Genomic DNA, 13,364 nt, shown 5'->3' on the forward strand with positions numbered 1-13,364 from the left:
CAGCCAGCTTCTCAGCCACACTTAAGCCAGATGCTATACTTGCAAAAGGAAAAATTGTATATTTCACCTTTAACAAATGAAAGAACGGGGGCATCTATTGAAATTACATTTTACTTACTGGGCTGAGTGTGGTTTCTTTCAGTTGCAGGTTTCCTCTAGGTTTTGGTGACACCTGTGACGTGGACTTAGCCCATGGGAATGCACACATATTGTGTACTGTTGGGCCAGGGGGCCTGGGTGGCAGGGACTGTTCCATCTTCTATTTCTAGTGCTTAGTACAAGGTCTAACACAAGGCATGTGCTAATTATTGTTTGTTGGATAAAAAAATGAATATATCCATTAATCAATATAGAATGGTGGCAAAGGAGATGTATGTTGGGAAGGAGTCCTTAGATTTCAATCTCTGGACTCACACTTGTGAAGGGAGTCCAGGTTATGCATCCTTAATGGAATGTAGGTACTTTATATTCAAGTTTGTTTGTTTGTATTTTTACTGATGAGACAATACAATTCAAGCATAAATCTTGAACTGATTCTTTCTTTGATGGGGGGGGAGATAATTTGGTTTATTTATTTTAATGGAGGTACTGGGGAATTGAACGCAGGACCTTGTGCATGCTAAGCATGCGCTCTACCACTGAGTTATACTCTCCCCCCTTAAATTTATTCTTGATATTAATAACATTGATATTGTACACCAATCCCATGGTTACGGTGCAGCAGCAACAAACTTGCTCTCTTTCCACCAGCAGCTTCCTAAATCTTTAACTAAACATCAGATTTCAAAGCTCCCACATTAAAGAATGCTGTCAGTTCAAGTTACCCTTTCTCATTTTCTGTCTTCAACTTTTGTTCTTCTTTCCCCAAGATTATTTAGAGTTGAATTTTCCTGAAAGTTCTTTTGTGGTGTTCCAGATCAGAAGAATCATAAGACACTCTAAACACAGCCGGTGGTGTAAATGTTGAATCAATAAAAATGACGAGGTTAGTAATACTATCCCTGACGATTGCAGTGGCCCGTTTTAATTTAGAGGGCGCCAGCTACACGTCCGCAAGGGATTCAAAAGCTACCGGGCAAACCACCCCGAACCAGGAATCCCTAAGACAACTCTGACGCCACCAAAGTTTCCAGATGCGGCCTGTTCTCGGAATTGACGGAAGAAGCCTCCAACTCGTTGATCCGCTCTGCCAGGTTTCTCGCCGGAGTTCGAGTTTTCAGAAATTTCTGGTTTTTAACCCCCTTTCTCGGGCAACTCTCCGTCTGCCGCTTCCGCGGCGCTGGTAACAGGTGAGCCGGGCGGCGGCGCCCTTGGGATGCGCTCAGGTGCCTCTGCCCCGCCCCGCCTCGCCCCGCCCCGTGCCCCGCCCCGCGCCCCGCCCCACGCCTGTCGGAGCCCAGGTGCCGGCGCCCAGGTGCGCGCGGCGCGGGCTGCAGCTCCGTCCGACACCCGACAGCGGGCGCCGCTGCAGCAGCTCCCGAGCGGCGGAGCTGAGCGGCTTCGCGAGTCGGGGCAGCTCCTGCGCTCGGCCCTGCTCAGCGGCAGGAGCTCCGCTGGGGCGCGGGGTTCCCAGAGCTGTGGGAGCGGGCGGGCGCCGAGGGGGCGGACCAAGCTCGCGGACCCCGCCGGCCTGGGGCGCGAGAGGCGGGCGAGGGGCGAGCGCCCGGGAGCGCGAAGGGCGGGCCGCCCTAGCGCGCCGGAGACACCCGAGCGCCCCGCGCTCTGGCACCATGCGACCCGCCGCGCCTCCTCGCCTGCCCCCGGCTTCCCTGTCCGCTCGCTGAGCGCCGGCGCTCGCCACCGCGGAAACTCGGAAAAGCAAGCGAGACGTTGGAGAGCCGCGCGGGGACGGACCGAGACGTCCCCTCCGCCCTCAAGAGGCTGCCGGCCACTCGATCCCAGGGCTCCTCTAGCTTTACCATGAACCTGGCGCAAGCTTGGCGTTAGGAGAAATCCAGAAGCCGGAGAGGGAGTCAAGGCAATTCTTTGGTTGCTAAGGTAATTGTAGTTGTTATAAAAATGGGCAGGAAACAAATGGGGGGAAAGATGCTTTAAAACGGTATGTCCCTCACCCGCAAATTTATGTGCGTCGACTTCATTTCATCTCCTGGGTGTGGGTGCTTGTCCATTTAAGATACGCCTGTGTGTTTGTGTACGTGTGCGTGTGTGTGTGTGCAGTTTGGGACTGTAGAGGCGCGAGCTTACATAAGTGGTTAGGCAAGCTGGCGTGTGGAGTTGTGTGGGATGGGTGCAGGTCTGCATATAAATCATGTTCCTGGGTTTCTGGGTGTGAGGCGCTCACCGGCCGGGGCGAGCTTGCAGAGGGTACGTGCTTTTAGGTACTTCCACTCTTCTGATCCTGTGATCACAGGTAGGACGGCTTTACCTCAAAAGCGGACGTTCATTAACTTTTTCTCTAAATAAGCTCGCCCATTTGTGGTTTGGAAGCAAAGAAAGCGAGCGGTGAGGTGTAGGGGGCAGGGGTGGGCGGTGAGGTCGGCTGTTTGGGGACTGCGGCAGGAAAGGGACCGGTAGGTATTTGCTCTTGGAGGATGACAACTAGACGGGTTGCCTGAAGGGACCATGTTTACAGACACTGTCAGGCTGCGTAAGAAGTGGCCTAGTGAGACAGGGAAGGGAAGTGACCCAGAAAATTTAATTTTGTTCAGAATGAAAGCTGTTTTTTATTATTATTATTATTATTATTATTATTATTATTATTATTATTATTATTATTATTATTATTATTATTATTATTCGATGGAATAGGAACGTTATTTCTCTCTTGTGGAAAGGAGTGGCATTTCTTTGCTACAAATTGAAGATATTCTGGGTCATGCTCTTGGCTTGGAATTGTTTCCTCAGCATTTATCAATGCTCACTAGCTAGATCTGCAGGTAGCTTTTGATCAATACCTTTTAGCAGTCCCAAAGTAAAACTGCAAAAATAAGCAGTAATGGGTAAAACCTAACACTGGACCCTTTTCTCAGCAGCGGGAGGGGGATGAGAGATGGAAGAATAAGAACTAGGTTTAAACATGTCTGAATGGAGTTAGAGACTGAGGTTCAAGTTTGTGTGTGTTCTGTCAAAAAGTGTTAGACCGAAACTATTAGATTTGGCTTAATAGGTAAGGCTTTTTTATAGGTCAGTTTTCACAGGTGGACAGGTAGTTTATCTGGAGTGGGCATGGAGGGGTTGGTGAGAAACTTTCTGTGAGTTATATAGTCTTTATATTCTTTATTCTTATTATTAATTTGTTAATTTTGCAATGGGTGGGGTTGTCCTGTGAGAAAGCAAGTAGAGGACTGAGAGAAATTTGAGAGTCTTCAGAGATACACCTTTGTAAGCAAAAGCTCGCATGCTGAACAGCGAAAACAAGATGATAAATTCCGAGTTCCCTGATACTACTGTCAAGCTAAACTCCTGTGTAGATATGGTGATCTTACATGCTGTAAATGTTGGGATATTACTATATATATAATATATTGTATATATGATACATATATTTCATCCCAGACAATTTGTCCTTCCCTGTAAGTGTCTGTAAATTCTAGGAATGTCAGTTATCGTGAGGCATTTTGATGAGGTAGGTAGCGGCTGGCATTTCCTTTTCCGTAGTAATTACATTTGTTCTTGACTCTATTTCCCTGTCTCCTTTAAGAAACTTTAATTAACATGCACTGAGTTTATACTGCTGAGAGTTTCAGTAAAACAATGCCAGGTTTTCTTCAAGTGACAAATTTATCTTACCAAATGAAGCAGTACCACAATGTTTTTGTGGCAGAAATGTCTCTTTAAATGAGGTAGTCTTTCTTTTTGATTTAGTGGAATGAGATAGCCAACATAGATTTTTTTTTTTAATGGGCAAACATTTCTTGAGAAAGAAAAAAAATTATGATTATTGAGGACAAAGAAATTTGCCAGTAATTTTGGATGTCTTATTCTCCACAGGGACAGAATTTTATGTGAAAGTAGGGTCACTCTCTTTCTTATTTCTCTGATATTCTCCCATGAATTTTATCCCCTGAACTCTTAAGACTTTGCCAGGAATTGCCAAACCTTCTGTTTTGTGCCAGAGTTAAACATCAGGGAGATGTGAATAAGGAGCCACGTGTCACATCAATTTTTTTCAAGAGAGATGCTCTCAGAGGTCTCAATACTAGGGTTCATTTTTCCTTTAGCTTCACAGTTAGCTCGTCTCAATTCACAGTGCTTTGAACCTAGGAAAGCATTTAACCTCTTCATTTGCAGTGCCAGCTGGAAGGAATATATTTACTGAATTTCATCTCCATGATAACAAATGGCATGATGTAAATAATTACTACACACACACTATCCTACTGTATGGAAATAAATAGAATTACAAAATAAACCTTTATGATGAGTGATACGGATGTCACATTTCAAAAAACAGTTTTTACTGTTTTCTTGATTACAAAAGTAATAAATAACCATTGGGAAAAATTCAGGAAAATACAAAGGAGAAAAGGAAGACGATTGGTGATTCTCCCGCAGAAGGTGAACCGCTGTTGACATTTCTGCATGCTGTCTATTCTAGATTATATTTTGATTACATTATTCATTGTGTTTTTACTCTTCTTCTGACCCCCCCCCCCCCAATTTCCAAATTGTAAATGGAACTTGGATGTCCTGTTAAAGGTCTGGAGAATGACTGCTAGTTTATTGAATGGCTTCGATAGATCAGATTTTAACTTTTGTTAGTGGCCTTTATTTTCAAGGAGAGTAATTTCTCTGTTTTTCTGTTGTCTTTGCAGATGAAAACAAAGGTTTGCACTTTGGATGGGCAATGCTTGGGGCTCTCTCTAAGATTTAGGGATTAAAGCATCAGAATAGAAATAGAAAGAACATTGGTCATGCAGGAGTCGGGGTGGTGGCAGGAGACCTGAGTTTTGGTTTTAGTTCCTCCACCAACTCCTCACCTGTCTTTAGGCCTCTGGGCCTCTTTTCTCAAAGGACAGGTGAGACTTTTAGATTTAGCTCAATAAGCTAACCACATATTTGTTGTTTTGACATTTGATGAGGATGATCTTTGTTTGAAGCAGGCTTTTTCAAGGGCAGATGGCTGGAGGTGGGGGTCACCCCCAGAGTTTCTGAGTCAGTTGGTCTGGGCTGGGGCCTGAGAATTTACATTTCTAATGTAATGATCCTCGGATGATGCTGATTATGCTGGTCTGGGGACCACATTGAGGACTAGATGGTCAGTTCCTTGGGGGCAGAAACACTGTTCTTTACATCCATCTGCCCCATGCCCAGCAAGGTACCTGCCAGCAGGTGCTCAGTAAACATTGGTCAAATCAATATCAGTTTTCTCCACGGGTGAAAAACTTTCCGAAGTGGTCAAGATAAAAGAAATATCCATTCTAGAACTTGGAACCATTAAGTCTGTAATAAGAGTAATAATCAGTCATGAAACCCAGTTCTTCTGACTGCAAGGAGAGCTAAACTGCTTACAAGTAGGCAGTTAAAATGAACATTAAACTTAATGAGTTACATTAAGTAACAACTCAGAGTACCTGCTTGAGATGTTACAAACCACAAAACTTATCCAACTCTTCACTGTGGCCTCCCTAAGACCTGTAAGAGGCAATTCATTTTCTACCACACACACACTCCAAAAGGCGGGAGGAAATTCTCTATTAATTATCCTAACTACCAAGGCAGGGGTAAAGCAAGTAATGGCCCAGACTCTTCCCTCTCGCCCCACAAAAGGCAGAACAATGTTCGTCAGAGCATCTTGACCATTTTCCGGGGTAGGTCCCCATCTCGTGACTGAGGAAACAAGAGAAGAGGGCATTGAGTTGCATTCGCTAGCTGGCAGGTTCCGGCTGGCGGGCCATGGCCCCAGTCAGAATATGTTGGTCTTCCTTGTGTGGCTACTTCTTGACTAGAAAACTCATCCTTTTCTTCCGCTCTGGTGCTAGAAACATAGAGTGCAGAGGACAGCCATTTTTATGTCTGGAAACTGAAAAATGTGTAAATATTTGAGTATGAACAGACTAGACGCTTCTATAACTGAGGCTATTCAAATGATTTGTGATGAGACAACTGTCTTGGCTTTTCGAAATACGTAGGTAAAACCTTCAAAAGAAAAAGCCACTTTTAAGTTTTTGTACAGCAGAGCTCCCTTACTCACTGGTATCTGTCCTACCCCAGAGGCTGTTTTCTTGTGCAGGGGGACGCCTACGTCAATCAGAGCCTCCTGAGATGCGAGCGTCCTGTATGCATGTGGACAGGCAGTAGCCCTCCGAGGTACCGCACTCGGTCCAGGGCAGCCCTGAGCCCACACAGAACTGCGAGCTTGCTCTTAAAGTAGCACCACAAGCATTTTAAACCCTGTTTATTGTGTTTCTGAACCTCAGTGTCCTCATCTGTAAAATAAAAATAAAATATACCCGTCAAGTATATGTGGCGTAGGAGGAAACAGGATGCCATGCATCAGCGCGCTGGGCGGAGCAGGCTCAGGAGCTGGAGGAGATGGGCCTTGTTACACCACACTCGCTGTTTTCTGATAATTTTGATAATGAGTTGTTGGTTCGCAACCCTAGGAGTTCCCTTGGTGAACTCTGAAACTGACCCCATACTGGGAGGGCAAGGAAACCAAAGAAAGAGGCGAGCGCTCCAGGTTGGTAGGTGGTAGGCGTAATAAGCAAGGAAACTTACACCAGGAGCTTGTCTCGGGTGCTGCAAGACCAGTGGCTCTCCACACGCACCTGCCAGAACCGTAAAAACTTACGTTTTTTAGGTCTATATTTATATTTGAGTCCCTAACTGGGCTCAGCTACATCTTCAGTCCAGAGGGTTTCAACATCTTACTCTCTCAAGGCTACGTCTTTGCAGGTGGCCCTCCTGGGACGGTGGCCAGAATGTACACTTCAAGGGCAGGGAGGAGTGAAGAGCCCCCCTGGGCCCAGGTCCAGCTGGCAGGTCAACTGAAGGTACATCCTCTCCATGATCTCTGCCAATGTCAGTCTGTTGGGAAGTAAGTATTTCAGGGCAATGGTTTCCAGCTTTTTTCTGTTCTGAGGACTTGCTGTATCAGCCCCGCATTTGAGGGACGCCCAGTTTCTGGGAGAGTCTTGCTCTGTAGTTCTAACACTGGAGTTGAGAAAGCAAGTGGCTGAAACTCTACGTGGAAAGGCAGTGTGAGAATGATCTTCTTTTGTGGCAGCCAAAGATGTATCTGTTTCCTTGAGCCTAAAGGCCATGAATCCCCAGTTGAAAGAGAAGTGGAAAATCGGGGCTGTGGCTGTATTGACACCTTTTGTGCCAGATTGTGACCCGTGCCTGGGGCAAGGCCCTGTGCCGTTTTCCTCAATTTCTTTGGTGTATCTTCCAGTGCTTGGCACATGTAGGGGTTTGGTAAATATTTGCTGACTTTTTGACTTGGAGAGTGACCACTCTGGGTGGTTGAAAATGGAAGGAAGGATGGACTGACATTGGTGCAGATGTGTGGACTGGACCAGGTGTGGGTGCAAGGACCTTTCCGAGTGTGGATGTGGGGACTGGTCTGGGTACAGGTGCATGGACAGGTACAAGTGAGGATGTAATGTGCAAATGGTTGTAACCCCCATTCTAAATGTTTGCTTGATTTTGCCTGGCCAGATCCACCTGATTCATGATATAGTGAGGCTGTCATCCTAGTTTGTAATTATACATCAATGCCCTGTCCCACTGGGCTATGGTCTATTTTGTTTTTGTTTTTAACCATAATTTTATCCTGCCTGCATCAAAAGGCAACACACATAATAAATACTTGAGAAAAATTGGTCTCCTAAACCGAAAGTTGCCCAGCCTACAGAGCTATGGATCTGTCATAGTGATGGATTGATCTTGTAAAATACAAGTCAGCATTTGGAAAGCTTTTTGTAGATCAAAACCGTTTAATAAGAATTAGGTGGTATCACTTCCATTTTACAGATGAAGAAACTGAAGCTGAAGAAGAGGTTCAGCCACTTCCCTAGGGTCAGATCATTACTGAGTGGAGAAACCAAGATGTAAATTCAGATCTTATCTGACCCCAAAGTCCCAGGACTCTGATACATCACAAGGTCAGGGATAAACAGAGACCCTTCCCTTGAGCTCATTTCCGTTGTTTTGGAGACACGATAGAAATAATTAGAAGATAAATAAAGGATGTTAAGAGACAGTTTTAGAAAAGAATGCATGGAATTTTGCGAGTCAGATTAAGTAGCAAATAGATGATGAAAGCAGTAAGTACTGCCCAGTACAGAGAGGGAACATTGTATGATCAGACCTGGGAGAGAGGCTTTGGGAAATAGGCAGAAATTTCATAGGTGAGGAGAGGGTTAACAGTAAGCTTTTCAGGTGAGAGATGTTAATAATAATAATTGGTTGTTAAACCAATTGTAGTTGGCTTTCAGAGTAAGAATATTGTAAAATCTTCACATCAAGAGTCATCCCAGACCATTCTAGCAAAAATAGTAACTTCTGCCCCTTTGTAGTGCTCTTTTTTCTGCTTTATCTGCTCTAGTCTTCAGAGGTTTATCACTGTGACATTGCACTAGATGTATTTATTTGTTCTCTGTCTCCATCCACTAAAATGTACATTCCCTGAGAGCAGGGACTCGGTTTTATTCTGTCTTGTAGCTTCAACATCTGTCACACATTTTTGTTCCTAGTAATTGCTTAAGAGCAATTTGTGGAATGAATGAAAGAAGGAAAAATCCTTAGAAGAGGGGTTGCAAACTCAACACAGAGCCCGTTAAGTAAAGCAGATGAGTGAAACAAGGGGGGTTTCTTTCACAGTGGTAACGTAATTTGTGTTTTTCCATGAAAAACATGCCCTGTTTATGTGTAAAACACATAGAAAGTTTTTATTCCCAGAAAGAAAAGTATTTATACCCAGTGTTCTTGAAAACTGGGGTGCTCTGCCCCGTTTTTGATGGAGACGCGGGTACCGGATAACACTTTTCTTTTTCCTAAAAGCCAAACAGCCACAAACAGTGATGTTGAGTGGCACCTGGTGCTGGACCTCAGGATTGGGAGCATGACGGAAGGTGAGGACTGTGTTAAACCAAAGGGTATGTGCTGCTCAGAAAGTCCTGTCGTCATCCATTTTTAAGCCATTTTTAACCACTAGCAATGAGTACCAATTAGAAAAATATATGGATCTATACTGCCTAATCCAAGCAAAACACTTGTTTGAGCTGACTAGGTTTTTTTCTGCTCGTGACCTCTATAGAAGAAAGACAACAACTTAAAAAAAAAAAATCCTGTGTGTTTTTCCCTTAGGCTGCTGTGTAAGTGCTGCTGTGTTTAGATTCCAAACCAAGCAGGAAGCTGCCATTATATTATTTTGCTGACTATACATCCTAAAACACAGACTGATTCAGCAGCTGGTCAAAATAGAAAGGATGCATTCACAAAGAATACATTTATTGATTACATTTAAGTTTTTTTGTTTTTGTTTTTTTTTTTTGGGTGAGGGGAAGGCACTTTACCTTTCAGAATGGCAGGTAGTTTAGGGGCTTGGCTGCTGGTTCCTGTCTGTAGCCAAGAGTATGTGACGTTAGACAGAGCAGGTTAATGCCATTGATCTGCGTTCTCCCCAGGTGCAGAGTAGGGCTGAGAAGCTGTGACTGCTTGGAGGGCATTCCTGAAAGAATGTTGCTGGAAATCTGAGGTTTAGTCCGCTCTTGGTTGGGGTGGGGGTGGCGTGAGGCGGGATAGTGTTTCTGCCTCAGGTCACAGTTGGTCCAAGGCCTCTGCTGTTCTTCGCTCCTTGTCCTGCTTGTCCACACTGACAGTGGTCCCACTATTGAAGACCCTTTTTTAGATGATGTTTAATCAGATATGGTTCCTGTTTTCAAGAGGTTTAAAATTCTGTGGTGGCGGGTGAGGTGGGGGGAAGATGGAGAAACAGAATGTGGCAAGACAGGCACGTATACCTGGCATGGGGGAGGGGTTACTTCCCCCTGGGGATTTCACTGAGGATGAACTGGACATTGGAGGACCAGTGCATTTGGAGTCTGTAGAGATGCGGCAGGGGACAGAGATGGCCAAGGTGTGCTTGAGGCATTTTAGTGTAAGTAAAAGGACAGAGGTAACAACACGTGCAAAGAATTTTTAATACCCCTCTACTGCGATTCAGTAAAGACCTTGCAGGCAGAGAAGTCTGTGCTGATGAACTTAGAACTTAAGGGGAAACGGATAGGGGAAGTCTAGGTTGTAAGCAAAACTGTTGACTTAATATTTATGTTTAATGAAAGTAAAATGAGAAAACAAAGTAGACTGAATGACATTTTCCTCACCTTATGTTGGTATTGGAGATAACCAAACAGTGAATTTCTCGTTACTTCTCACTACTTTCCAGGTCTCTCCTGTGCAGTGAAAGGCTTGTAGGTGGTTTTGCTTTATTACAGTCAAAGCACAATTCCCATGCAAACGGGCATTTCCCCCCACCATGTCAGGCTCTCCGTCCAAATGTTCAGTGCCTTTTAGACTTGCAGACTGAGAGGTTGACCGCTGACTCCCAGATCTTCCTGTGGCTCAAGGGTAAAGTGGATCCATCTTAGGATGAACTTTATTTAACTGCTTGGCATGACTGATTGGGAAGTTCTCAGATGTCTCACCCCAACGCATAGGGTACTGAGCTTCATGCCAAAGCATATGCTGTCAGTTCCAGGCTTTCGTTTCTTTGGCTTCCTTTACCTCTCAAAAGCTTCTCTGCAAAAACCACTTCCCCAGCCTGCCATCTGCCTACAATCCCGCTCCCCCACTTAAAAAAAAAACAACAAAAAAAAACCTGTTTCTAATCTCTAGTTTCTTATATTTTCTAATTATCCTTAACAGGAATGACCAGTTGGCTACCAAAAGTGCATTTGGGAGTAGGTTGTTTTAAGTTATTGGGAATTCTTGGTTGCATTTCCTGTGGTTGAAATTGGTCATGTTGTTGGTTATATGAGGATAAATAGTAATTGACAAGACTAGAAATGCAAACTGGTGCCAGTGTCTTGAGAGATTTGAATGCCTCATATATAATGATGATGATGATGATAATAATGGTGATTCAGAGCTCTCTTGGATGTAGACAAAAACCAAAACAACTGCACTAAAACAAAATTCAAACCAATTTATCAAAAAAGAAATTTGTCTGACTCATATATCTGGGAACTCAGTCATGGTTGGATCCAGGGACTTAAGTGACACCATCCGCACTTCTTACTTGACCTCATTGTCTTGACTTCCTCCTTCCACGACACTAGAGGAAAAGAAGGTGGTCATTAATCTCCCTCCCCTCATATCTTTCAGCCCAGTCCCACAGGGAAGAGACTTTCTTTCTTCCAGTGTTCTTATCTCAGTCTCAGGGAAGGACCTTGACTGATCCTGTTCAGAGTCATATGTCTACCTTGGTCTAGTCAGTGTGTCCAGTGATACGGCATGTTCTGCTGAGGACAGTTCACAGCCCGTCTCTCTCTATCAGAAGAAGTAAAATTAATATATATTTATACTGGGCGTATATATATATATGTATGTATGTATTGGGCAATAGGATATAGTAACTGCCTCAATCTTTTAACCTGGCTGAAGGACTTTTGCTTTTATTTGCTGGGCAGTAGAAAGTTATTAAGTTATTAAGAACAAGTGCAAAGTATTTCAACTACTCTTTGGAAATTCTGAGATATTTTGTAAGAGTTGGAAGACTTTCACTGTCCAAAATAAAGCTTTTGGATAATGTGAAAGATTCCTCCAGTTGTATGTTTCCAGTCTTGTTTCACTTCTATGCCAGCTCTCTCATTCAGTGACTGTTGCTCCTGGTCTATGCCTAGGGGTGACTGTGTATGTATACAGCAGTGGCAGACACAACCTCTGGCTCCTCCATCATCCCTGCAACCATCTCCCTGCAATTATATCACTTTTTGCGTGGCTGTACCTGAGATGGCTCGAGTGCCACCTTGAGAATCAGAGTTGCTGTATCTTTTACCCAGAATATTTGTCCTCTTTACAGGAAAGTACACAAATCATTGCTCAATGAATTTTCAAACAGTAAATACATCCATGTTATCACTCCCAGATTAAGATATAGAATATTACCATTCCCCCAGAAACTACCTCATGCGTCCTCCCATTGGTACGACCTGCCTCACCCTTTCCCCAGTGGTGACCACTAACCTTATTTCTAACACCACAGCATTCTCATTTTTGAAATACATGAAATATATATGGAATTCTATATATATGTATAACTCTATGCACAACATTGTTTGAGAGATTCATCCATGACGTGATATGTGGCAGTACTTTATTTTTTTTTTACTGCTGTCTAGTAACCCATTCTGTAACATTTCAGCAACTGTTTATTCATCTATTGTTGGTGGGTGTTTGGGACATAGTAGTTAGGGCTACTATGAATAATGCTGCTATAAACATTTTTGTGTGTGTTTTTTGGTGTACATGTGAATGCATTTCTGTTTGATATGCACCTGAAACCATGTCTGGGATATGGGGACATGTGTTCAACTTTGGGAGGTCCTTACAAAGAGATTTCCTAAGTGGTTGTACCAGTTTATACTCCTATCCCCAGTTTCTGAGTGTCTCAGTTTCTTCACATACTTGTCAACACTTGTCAAACTTTTGAATTTTAGCCTTTCTCTTAGATCAATTAAGAATAAGAAAATATTATTTCTGCCTGGTGAGCTTTATGAATAGATCTTTCTTTTGTGAAGTCTTACTGTCTCCAGAAGTGGAAAGGCCTAATATTGCGACTCCAAGTATATGCATTATGGAGTCATAGTGGTGGTGCCTCCCTGTGATTTCAGTTTGCTTTGGTGACTAATGATGTTGTGACTTTTTAGTATTTTTTAACACTTTCACTTAATCTTTTGTATGTAGACAAAGTTTGTTGCCTATTTTTCAGTTGGATTGTCTATCTTTGTCTTACTGATTTGTAGGAGTTTTTTTTAAAAAACAGATTCTGAATACAAACATTTTTTACCCGTTATATGTGTTTAAAATGTCTCTTCCTATTCTGTAGCTTGCCATTTGACCCTCTTTTGATGACTAGCAGACTTTACTTTTAATAATCCACTTTATCAGTCTCTTCCTTTATGGTTAATGTTTTCTGTGCCTGCTTAAGAAATTTTTGCCTACCCTAAGGGTGATGGAGCGGTTTTCCCATTTTACTTTATAGAAGCCCTATTTTTTGCCTTTTATATTTAGATAAAAAAATCTGTGGCATAAGAAGGAGATCTATATTTATTTTGTTTTCCATATGTATAGCCAGTTAACCCAGCACTACTTGTTGAAAAGTCTCTCCTTTTCCACTGCTCTGAAATGTCATTTTTGTTATAAATCAAATATGTGATCACTTGTATGTGGGTCCC

The 13,364-nt window shown here is 43.3% G+C and overlaps 1 protein-coding gene across 5 annotated transcripts in view; it reads left to right on the plus strand.

The window, feature by feature from the left end:
- Positions 1 to 1,431: 1,431 nt before the first annotated feature.
- RGS6 (regulator of G protein signaling 6) overlaps positions 1,432 to 13,364 on the plus strand; it is a 474,528-nt gene continuing 462,595 nt past the window's right edge. For 2 of the 5 annotated variants that reach the window (XM_032482301.1, XM_032482305.1), the window contains exon 1: positions 1,433 to 1,998. The gene's annotated coding sequence lies outside the window, so the exon portion shown is untranslated. Of the gene's footprint in view, positions 1,999 to 13,364 lie in introns of all 5 variants that reach the window. The other 3 variants (XM_032482302.1, XM_032482304.1, XM_032482303.1) reach the window with 3 other exon arrangements.

This window comes from Camelus ferus, chromosome 6 (genome assembly GCF_009834535.1).
Source record: "Camelus ferus isolate YT-003-E chromosome 6, BCGSAC_Cfer_1.0, whole genome shotgun sequence".
In the NCBI taxonomy this organism is placed as follows: Eukaryota; Metazoa; Chordata; class Mammalia; order Artiodactyla; family Camelidae; genus Camelus; species Camelus ferus.